The following is an 11973-nucleotide window of genomic DNA, read 5'->3' as shown; positions in this document are numbered from 1 at the left end:
ATGTGGAATAGTTTTTGTTCTTACCAAACAAAGTTTCATCAAATTCAATGTTTGAGGAGGAAATAAGGAGGCACTTCTGATGCTACACGAGGGCGTTAGAGGAACCCAGTGGTCCTTTAGGTAATTATCAGATTCGTTTACGAGCACCTTTAGGATGAAGACAGCCAGAGATGGTTTTCTCCAGATATCGATGTGGGGGACAGATCTGAGTCAATGTGTAGGTAGCAGTGATGACTTCTATAGGGGGGCGTCAAAGGCATAACGGAGAGCCGAGTAGTATCACGGATTCAGAAGCTGAGTGGTTGATGGTGTCACAGTGATTAAATATGGGCAGAATGGTGGCGTTAACTATATTCAGGCGCAGTAGTCGAGGTACAACACGACGTTTGTTTCTGTATCGGGATCCAATATTGGCTTTTATGTTATTGGCCATGTGCTCAATGTGGCCCTTTAAAGACAGGTTCGAGTCCAGGATGACGCCTCGATATTTAAAGTTGTCGGGCTGCTCAATAAGGTGCCAGTCCTGAGCCACGATGTGTGTGTCGGTGGCGAGCTCCGTTTGGCCAGGAATCACACTCTGGTTGGCATGTCCGTAGTGTAGGGCGCTCACCACTGAGCCATCGCGATATGATCGAGTGGTTTCTAATCCTTTCATCGGTTGTCTCCTTTGAACACTGAATCATGGCATCAAGCCGTGACTAAGGATGTAAATTATGTCTACAGCTCGTCTCACTTTTATGATTCATAATAAAGATGTTTGGGTTAGATCGCGTTATTTATAAATGTGTCGTAACCCTCCACCACCCGACACGGCCAATCAGCAAAAAAGTGTCACGTTGACAAAAGACAAATAGTTCACCTCTTTAGCCCACTGGTGTGTTGAAGAGTGAAACCACAACATTTACAACTTTTTTTGTGGTTTCACTCTTCAAACTGATTGAGTGTATTATCTCCCCCTGTTCTCGTGAGTGTGTTAGAGGGAGTGTGTGATAGAGTGGAGTTTGTATTCTCTTTCCTTGTTCAAGTGAGTGTGTGAGAGTGTGTGAGTGAGTGTGTGATAGAGTGGAGTTTGTATTCTCACCCTCTGTTCTAGTGAGTGTGTGAAAGGGAGCTAGAGAAGAGATGGAGTGATGTGGTACAGGAGGATGCGGAGCTGAGTGGATATGCCGATGACCAGTACCAGCGGTGCCAAGATTAGCCTCTGTGGAGGAGGCTCGTGAAGGACGCTGCTACTGGGCAGTTGGAGGCAGTCGCCCTCCAACAACAATGGAGGGCAGAAGAGCGACGCTCACAACAACGAGCGGAGCGCCGGGTGCCTAAAGCACAACAAGTTGGCACAGTAGGGGGAAAAGGTGGTGCATCAACCAGTCGTCTCAGTCGACCTGTGGCATCGGGGTCTGCCCCGTGACCTGCTAGCGGGCGTTCGACACTTCACGTGGCCTCAACGTGCACATAGCCTGACACAAGCGTCGTCGTGACGTCACCGCCACTTAGTGGCGAATGGCGGTTGTTGTTGTGTGATTGAGTGGAGGTTGTATTTTCTCCCCCTGTTCTGCATGGGTTTCCTCCGGATTCTCCGATTTCCTCCCATAGATAATAGGCATACAATGTAACTAGTGTTGACCAAACGTCCGAATGTTTGTAAAGTTAACTGCAAAATTACTCAGTGGTGATTACACACACGGCAAGATCGCCTCCCCCCCCCTCCTGCGAAAACATGCCAGAAGCCTCCTGATAAAAAGTCTTCACTCAAGTGACGTTTTCCTGGTTAAACAAGAATCGGAATAACAAAACAACAAAAAATGTAACGTGTGAAAAGGCATCACGTATTGTACGTAACCGCGCACGAGTGCGTACGTGTTTGTCCGTACGTGCGGGTTCGAACACACTTCACGGGGCCGAAATCGCGGACTCAATGGCTTGCATCGGAACAGTTCGGGACAGAGAGTTGTGTAAGTCGCACGCGAACCCCCCGTGCCACATTCACAGGCAGCGCCTGTGGTAATTGACGGTCCTAAGACCATGCACAAACTCTTTGGTTGTTTCGGTAAAGTCACGTAGGTATAGAATGAAATATAATAAATCACGACGTTTCGATCGCAACACAAGCGATCGAAACGTCGTGATTTATTTTATTTTTTCTACCTACGTGACTTTACCGAAAGAACCAAAGAGTATGGATCGCTGCAGTCACGAAAACTTCAAATCTACCGTGCACATAAGTTGAAGTTCTTTTGCACCGTACGGAGCCAACTCTGCCAATCGGAGGTGCAGTGTTGCTCATTAAACCCGACTGCTCCCCACACCGTGCAATTATGAACCATGGTTCCACGTGTAGCCGCGACTAATGATTATTTCCCACACATGCCAGTGCACCCCTATACCTCCTATTGTGGGGATAGGGTTACCTATGCTGGTGGAAAAGCAGGGCCTGCCGATCGTGAGAGATCGAGTTCAGATATTGGCCAGAGTCCCCTAAGAATTATTGTTCATGTCGCCCTCGCCCAGTTGCATTTGTGTCACATGGACGGGAGATGGTCCCACCATCATATGGATCCGAGTTGTGGACGCTGGCTGCAGAGTGACCTGCGGTGACATCGTAAGCAGGGCAGGTGCGTGGAGCGTGACGCGACGGGGCCTGAGCGAAGTTGAAGCGCTGATCAGAAGTCGACGACTCGCACTGTGGGTGGAGGCGATTTGAAACGGAACGGATCCATACCTCCCGACGAAGCCCTGGAGGTCAACGGAGACCTCGCCGAGACCTCGAGCTCGCCATCAACGTCACGGTCGCCCTGGCCTACCGTGGGTCCGTCACAGCGACTCTTTGAGTCGGTCGTCCGGAAATAAACAACACGTTCCGTTCTATTGAGCTGGTGGTCGAGGCAAGGCCGAGCGCTTTTTTTATCTGACCGTAAAATCGCCAGCGATTCTCCCGCTGTTGTCGGTACGACTCGGGACGATGCCGTGCGCAGATTGTGGACCGCAGGTTGACGCAATTTTTCTAATTTTTTTTGGAAATTTAAATGTAGCGTTTCTTTGTAAAAGGTGTGTTTTATTTAAAGCTTTCGTGACTGCAGGGATTCATCTTCTTGGTTCTTTCGGCTACAACGCAAGCAGCCGTCTTCAGACGGCTGCTTGCGTTGTAGCCGAAACGTCGTGAGAATTATTTGATTTTATTATGTTTTGTTTTTATTGTTTTGTTACTTCCCTTCTGCGTGACTTTACCGAAAGAACCAAGAAGAAGGTGTGTTTTACTACTGGCATTTTGTATGCCTAATGTTAAACTTTTTTTTATTCCTTAATTTCTAAAAACTTTAAAAATATCCATTTTATATTTGAAATTATACGATTTCTTCATTTATTTATTCATTTTATTATCCATTTATGTTTCTCTAATGTGTTTACTTCTGTCACGGAAACGGTGTGTGGTTTTCATTGATGAAACAACACGACTTAAGAACTTCTTAGCTCGCAGGGAACTTAAAAATAAACTGAACTAAAATCAAGTGATCTGCGAGCAAACTGACCGCACGGAGCCGTTAACAGAGACGGCCACAGCCAGAGGCTCGTTTTGGGATCAGAGCCCAGGCGATGAAGGCGCTTCACAGGGCACGTTACACACCTGCAGCAAGATTTACACCAGAGGTCATACCCAGAAACACTGTACGAGTACTATGAGACATCTCCTTTACCAGTGGCAAAATATAGTAGTAGGTTTTTACCCTTTCAACTGGTACAAAAGGAGATGTCCCATAGTGTAAATGCTCACCCCGAGCTCTCAATACTCTGATAGTGCGCTGTTTTTGAGTTGTACGCCTTTTGCCGTCATCTGGTCCAACACCAATGGAGACTAGGCTCTAAGAAAAGCTGTCTCGGGTGTGGACCAATCAACTTCAAGGACAGTGCATATCATTATCAGAGTTGTTTCTTTTTGTTTGCATTTTGACTGCTTGTGTTGTGGTTATTGCAAACATGATGCCTTGTATAAAGGTGTCAGTTTTTGTACCAGTTGAAAGGGTAAAAACCTATTACTACTGCACGAGTAGTTGTAGTTTCTCCTTGTGGTTCTATGTTGCTGCGCGTGAGTGTTGTGGGTTTGTGAGTGAGCGAGTGCTCCTGATTTCCATGGCCATGCCGTTTATGGTCACAGTCAATGGACCAATTTGTGTCTTAAGAACCTCACGTTAAAAGGGCTCATTACGATCCAGCCTGAGCTTTCAGACTCCTCAAAATCAGACTGCATCACCCCGACACTCCACAGATCCCTCCACTGGCTCCCAATCTAATCCCGGATCACCTGATTCACTGTCTTCGAGATCATCCACGAACTTGCCGCTGTCCGCCCCTCCCCCTCTCAACTCATTCTACTCCCCTCCAAGCACGTTTTCACTCCAGCAACCAAGCTGTTCGCTGAGTGGGAGGTCGCTCATGCTCCCATTCTCCTCCGCTGTGCCCAGGGCTCTGGAATTCTCCAATTCCTCAGCCGCCTGTGCTGCTGGCTCCCTGCCCCTTGTTCCGATCCAGTCTCATGGCCTTTCATTTCCCCTCTGCCCGTGCATCTCTCAGTGCGCATCTTTGAGTGGACACCTGCATGGGCTGGGTCACCACCACGCCCGCCACACTTGAGGCAAAGGAGAGAACCCCACACACACCTGGGAGGCCGCCCACAGCAGAGACGGAGTGATGAGATTAGCTGGCCGGAGTCGCACGGGATCGCAGATGTCGCAACGTTGCAAGGAGTGGGCTACGACGGATCGCGAGCTCCTCATCCAGCGGTGGATAAGCACGTGGTTGATGATGACGGGGGGTGGGGGGTGGGAATTTGAACTCTTGACCGATCTGAACAAGAGCCGCTCGGCTGTGAGCACGCCGACTTGGCACGCGAGAGGATTTTATTACTTTACACGCTTTCATTTAACTCACTCTGTTGTTGTTGTTGTCATATCCTCAATTCTTGTAACTCAATTTGAACCCACTTCCCAATGTGATATCGACTGCAAACTTCGTATACTTATGTCTTACTGATGACAATACTATATTCTATCATAAAAAATAAATACAAATATTGAAACAAATATTTTTACACGCTTTCTATTAACTCACTCTGTTGTTGTTGTTGTCGTATCCTCAAATATTGTAACTTAATTTTAAACCACTTCCCAATGTGGTATCGACTGCAAACTTGGTATACTTATGGCATACTGATGACAATACTCTATTCTATCATTAAAGATAAAAATATATATTTTTCAACCATCTTTTTTATATGTCTTGGGTCTAATTGTCCACGCTCAACTAACGTTGGCTGTAAATCACCACGGTCCCTTACGTTATGGCAAGCTTCGGGGCCACTTCATGGAGTCGTGGAGGTTTGCCATTACTCGTACGGTACATTTCATTAAAGCGTGTTGTTATAAAGTATTTTTAAACATTACTTATTTACGTTCACTCGGCAGCACAGTGCAGCAGCAGCAGCAGCAGCTCACGGAGACCATCATGGCAAAGCGATCCAAACTAAACCTAAATGCTGCAACACACACTTAGTGGCTTTCCTGTATTCGTGATGCGCTGATGTTACCGCTAAGGGATACACTCCCCAATGCTTGCCCGCAGTAACAAATAGCAGTGCTAGTACCGTAGTAACATGCGGTCACTTGCCAGTCCACTGCTGGATGAGGACCGGCCCACGCCGTGCGGGGGATAGTTTGACCATATTCTTAGGTTTTGTCGGTAAAGTCACGTAGGTAAAAAATTTAAATTAATAAAAGTTAAATAAAAAATAAAATATCGTGCTGTGACGGATCCACCTGAAGACGGAAGCTTGTGTTGCCTCCGAAACGTCGTGATTTTTATTTTATTTTTATTTTACTTGTATTAATTTAATTTTTTTACCTACGTGACTTTACCGAAAAAACCTAAGAATATGAATCCTTGCAGTCACGAAAGCTTCAAATCTAGACATATTTTGACCATACTTCACCACGCCGGCCAATGAGCAATGGTACAAGAGGAGAGAGGCATTGACATGGGAGTGTAGAAGTAACGCACAGCGCAACAAGCGACTTTGCTGCACCGCACTCCGCTCCCCACCGCCCCATCCACGGCCGATGGCTCCTCCCGTTATGCACGGTGGTCGCTCATCCAAGAAGCAATACGGGTCCCAGCATCCCTCGAGATTGAGATATTATCGTTCATCGCCACGATGGCCACGACTTGTCCCCATCATCACTGCCTTCACCATCATCATCGTCGTCGTCATCAATACCAGAGCTTCATTTCAGCCGGCTCAGTAACCACGGGGAAATATTCCGGCGCCCGGCACGCCACATCCAGTATACACATCTCGCTATGGCCGGAGCTACTGCTAGTCACGTGCCCTAGCGACTTGCTCAGACATTCATTCTCTGATCAACACCACACACAAGCTTCGTCGTCGTAACGGGGTGTGCACCAGGCTGGCGTCTGCTGCAAATATCATCGTCATCGTCGTCAGAATCATCGTAATCATCGTCATCACTGACCGCACAGAGTCGAGGCCAGGAGCATCGCGAGGCAGCAGCAGCAGCAGATGACGCGGACCTCCATGGGCGATCGCGGTTAATGGGATTGGTGGTATCGGGTGGTTCGTCTGTGTCGTCGCGGGCGATGAGACTCGCGGTGGCGCGACGCCGTCTGGTTGATGGAAGCCACGTGCACACGCCACGTGCACACGCCACGTGCGGAGCCGGCGGCGTGGAGGTCCCCTGCTCAGGGTGGCCGTCTGCTTCTCCGTGTGGCCGTCTCCTCCTCCACGTGGATGTCTCCTGCTCCAAGTGGCCCTCTCCTCCTCCACGTGTCTGTGACCTCCTCCACGTGGATGTCCCCTGCTCAGCGTGGCCGTCTGCTTCTCCGTGTGGCCGTCTCCTCCACGTGGATGTCTCCTGCTCCGTGCTCTGTGGCCAGGCAGATGTGCGCGGGCCGTGAAGTGTGCAGTGAGGGCTGCGAGCGAGCGAGCCAGCCAGCAGCGCAGGGAGGAGGAGACGAGCTTGCAAGATCTCCTCCCCCACACTCTCATCTCCGGCAGGTTAAGAGCCCACCCCTCGCAAACCTGAGCTGGGAGACATCTACCGTTTTATCCGGATTATAATACGCACTTCCACAACTTCCCCCCCCCTTTCCTTATGTCTTTTGATGAAACGGTGTGGGTGTCCGTGTGCAAGAGACCAGATTTGTGTAACTTTATTAACACCGTGCACGCATTTGGAGTGCGTCTTATTTTCCGCAGCGTCGTGTAATCTGGATAATTACGATGCTCGTGCAGCGAGTTCAACTGAGTCACAGATGTTGTCCCTTTTAGAGGCAACACATTTATTGTAACATCGTGACACGAAGGGGTAACTGCCCCTTCATCAGATACAGCCCAGGCTGGTGGCCACCCAGCTAACTACGCTATACAGAGGGGTTACTGCTACGAAGGGTCGGGCCCTCACTCGGGTCTGCGACCACGTAGTGATACCTTGTAGGACATAGAGCTTCCAGCTTGTAGATGTTGAGCTTCCAGCTTGTAGACGTAGAGCTTCCAGCTTGTAGACGTGGAGCTTCCAGCTTGTAGATGTAGAGCTTCCAGCTTGTAGGTGTTGAGCTTCCAGCTTGTAGACGTGGAGCTTCCAGCTTGTAGGTGTTGAGCTTCCTGCTTGTAGATGTTGAGCTTCCAGCTTGTAGATGTTGAGCTTCCAGCTTGTAGATGTTGAGCTTCCAGCTTGTAGATGTTGAGCTTCCAGCTTGTAGATGTTGAGCTTCCAGCTTGTAGACGTAGAGCTTCCAGCTTGTAGACGTGGAGCTTCCAGCTTGTAGATGTAGAGCTTCCAGTTTGTAGATGTTGAGCTTCCCGCTTGTAGATGTTGAGCTTCCAGTTTGTAGATGTTGAGCTTCCCGCTTGTAGATGTTGAGCTTCCAGTTTGTAGGTGTTGAGCTTCCCGCTTGTAGATGTTGAGCTTCCAGCTTGTAGGTGTTGAGCTTCCAGCTTGTAGACGTTGAGCTTCCAGCTTGTAGGTGTTGAGCTTCCAGCTTGTAGGTGTTGAGCTTCCAGCTTGTAGACGTGGAGCTTCCAGCTTGTAGATGTTGAGCTTCCAGCTTGTAGACGTTGAGCTTCCAGCTTGTAGGTGTTGAGCTTCCAGCTTGTAGATGTTTAGCTTCCAGCTTGTAGATGTTGAGCTTCCAGCTTGTAGATGTTGAGCTTCCAGCTTGTAGGTGTTGAGCTTCCCGCTTGTAGACGTAGAGCTTCCAGCTTGTAGATGTTGAGCTTCCAGCTTGTAGGTGTTGAGCTTCCCGCTTGTAGATGTAGAGCTTCCAGCTTGTAGATGTAGAGCTTCCAGCTTGTAGATGTTGAGCTTCCAGCTTGTAGATGTTGAGCTTCCAGCTTGTAGACGTGGAGCTTCCAGCTTGTAGATGTAGCGCTTCCAGCTTGTAGGTGTTGAGCTTCCAGCTTGTAGACGTGGAGCTTCCAGCTTGTAGACATGGAGCTTCCAGCTTGTAGGTGTTGAGCTTCCAGCTTGTAGGTGTTGAGCTTCCAGCTTGTAGATGTTGAGCTTCCAGCTTGTAGATGTTGAGCTTCCAGCTTGTAGATGTTGAGCTTCCCGCTTGTAGACGTAGAGCTTCCAGCTTGTAGATGCAGCGCTTCCAGCTTGTAGGTGTTGAGCTTCCAGCTTGTAGATGTTGAGCTTCCAGCTTGTAGATGTTGAGCTTCCAGCTTGTAGATGTTGAGCTTCCAGCTTGTAGACGTTGAGCTTCCAGCTTGAGACGTGGAGCTTCCAGCTTGTAGATGTTGAGCTTCCAGCTTGTAGGTGTTGAGCTTCCAGCTTGGAGATGTTGAGCTTCCAGCTTGTAGAATGCAGCCACCCCGTCCCTCCTAGGGCCCGCCTTATATCCCCCGACGGTCGGGGCTGCTCCGCCCTTGGCCCCGCCCACCTTCTGAAGCCTTCTAGCTCCCTCCCGATCCCATCTAGAGAGCTCTCCCCAGACACGTGATCACCCCCTAGTCCCCCCACCTGGGAGCCTCTCTGTGGAGACTCCAGATCACGTGTCTCTTTCAAAGGTGAGCTGGCTACAAATGATAGCTCAACGAAGTGGCTTATCATGTGGAAATGTATCGCAGCCAAATACTCTTAAATACATGCTGATCATAAATGTGGAGAGGGAAAAGTGGAGGACCGGGAGAAAAATCCACGCGACTACGTGGAGAGAGAGAGAGAGACACGCAAACTCCAAATATACAGCAGGCATCGTCAGGGTCGGGATCGAACCCACGACCTCCTACATACCAGGCGAGGTAGTTAACATCTCGTAGCCACCGCGGCGCCATGTTAGACGTCGCTGGCCGGGAATCGAACTCGGTTGACCGGGTTCAGAGAGCAGCGTGCTCACCATTGGGCCACTACTCCCAGCCCACAATAAGAGAGGGCGTGATTATTGTAACTTGTCAGGCTCCACGTGGCCTGACTGTTGGCATTAAATACGGTTAACAGGCTCTTGAGTGCGTGTTAGTCCAGGGGAGCCTTGCTGGGTCTCAACTCTTCTCAAGTGCTTACCACAAACGAACCACAACACTTGGCCGATCTCGTCAAGGTGCATCAACCATCATCACGCGAACTCCGCTCATCCTCGCTGCAGCAGCAGCGGCGGCGGCTTTTGGCGAATCATTGAACAAAGATGACCACCGCATTGCGTGGCGCGCGCTTTCAGACGCCTTGCTTCCGCGGCCATCTGGAATGTTCTTCCTTCTGATATTCGGGAGCCACTGGGAGCATTGCACCTTTAAAACTACACCGAGACATCATTTATTTTTAATTGCGTTTTGTGTTTAGTTCGTTATCCTTCCCTCTGCACCTCCCTATACTAACACGGTTGGCTACATACGGTGCTAAAGAAGTTCAACATTCGAAAACATCGCTGTCAACCCACACGGTTTATCCGTATTCTTGTACAGGGAAATTGAGTGTTCAGGTCCATACGGTGTACAGTCGTTTCAATACGGGCACAAAAAGTGTATATTTGTTGTGTTTCTCCCTTGTGATGGGCCTTTGTAGGATGAACGTTGAGATTTATAAGGGCACGGCGTGACCAACAAGGTTTGAATTGGTCTGTAATAATGTGGGCAGCACTGATAATTTACTACTATAATGAGCAAATAATGTCTGTGTGTCCCGCGCGTGATGTCACTCCACGTTGGCCAGTCCACCTCATTAATAATCATGAGCAAGTGACGTCATTCCACATCAAACAGCCCCCCTCATTAATTATCATGAAGAGGTGACGTCTTCCGAATGGACACCCCCCTCCCTTAATAATAATTAGCAGGTGACGTCACTCCACATGGGGGGGGGGGGGGGGGCGAGGCGCCTCCATCCCCTCCTCGGCATCAACTCACAACCCTCACTGCAAAGGCAGAACCCTCACGTCACACGATCTCCGTCATGCTGTTGAGACATCAAAGTAAAAAGGACGTCATGATGAACAAGGGATTATAACCTTTACATGAAATAGGTCTGTGTCACCGTGCCCTTACAAATTGCACACGAATTGATGCAATGAATATCACGTCGCGGCAAGGCCGTAGCCATGGAGTCAACATTGGGGGGGACCAAATCTTCCAGGGGGTCTGGGGGTCCCAACCCAAAAAAATATCTTCATTTGAAAACAGTGGCGGCTCCTGCAAAATCTCTCAGGGGGGGCAAATGTCTGGATGATTTATAAGGATAAGGTCCACCCATGCAAAGGATAAATTAACAGCTTAAGCATGTAAAAGCAACTTCACTTCTTTAATATTAATGAAAAATAAAGTGACTTTTACTATACATCTTGTTTGTTTCTATACTCACTATTAATACAATCCACTCAAGTTTCTTTTATTAAAGATTCCACTAGGTGGCGACAAATAAAATTGTTGACTGAAACGTGCTTACGTATGATGACGTAAGCACGTTAGTGCGAGCCCTCCCGGAAGCCATAGAGAATGCATTGCAGCGCCCCCCGTTCGAAAAAAAACATCTTTGAATGTAAGTCTATGGGACCACTCTGGGCGATTCTCAGCCGGAGTGAAATCGCCCAAAAAGAGGCGGTACTCCACAGAACGTGACATGACGCTGATTGGACTATATCCAGAGGCACAGTGACGGCTAGCGTGACTCTGTGGTTGAATGACATTGGTGGTGCGTCGCCCAATCGCCCTAATGAAGAAACCGCCCCTGTTTGAAAATGAATTTCCTGCCTAAAATTAAAAAATTCACTAACACATGGGATGGACTTTTTATTAATTTTTCACAATAATGTCTCAGAGGGTATTGTATTACATTGCTCTGTTTTAACTTTTTACCATTTCTTGTTTCATTGTATGTAATGGCAGAGATTAGGGATAAATAAAGTACAACCATAACCACAATCATATAAACAGAAATCTATGCATTGATTTATATGAAGACAAGTCCAGATATTGTGGCCAAGGTTTAGCAAATTGTTGTTTTTATTTACATAGCATAGCAATTATTATTTTATAACAATATATTGGGGGGGACATTTTGAGCATATTTGAATATTATTATTACGGCCTTCCGTCGCGCTCTGCTTTTCGCAAGTTTCAGATTTACTGCAATACACCCGTCCTTGGACGGGCAAAAGGCGAGTTGTCATTATAATGGGATTACAGGTTTTGTATATAGTACATACCTCCTATTAGCACGGATAAACTTGGTGAAAGATACCGATCTCCTAACCACTGCGCCACCGCTCCCCGCGCGAACCATTAAATATTAACGTGAAAATTCACGGGTGTGTGAATATTGTATTCTTAGTTCTTTTGGTAAAGTCACGTAGATGGAAAAGAAAAACAACGAAATAAATAAATAAAAATAAAAGCAAAAAACCCACGACGTTTCGATCGCAACACAAGCGGTCTTCATCAGGCGGAGAATGTGAACATATGAATATTCATGTGTCTTA

This window comes from Lampetra planeri, chromosome 23 (genome assembly GCF_965212315.1).
Source record: "Lampetra planeri chromosome 23, kcLamPlan1.2.h2, whole genome shotgun sequence".
NCBI lineage: Eukaryota > Metazoa > Chordata > Hyperoartia > Petromyzontiformes > Petromyzontidae > Lampetra > Lampetra planeri.
This window is presented reverse-complemented; position numbering follows the sequence as displayed.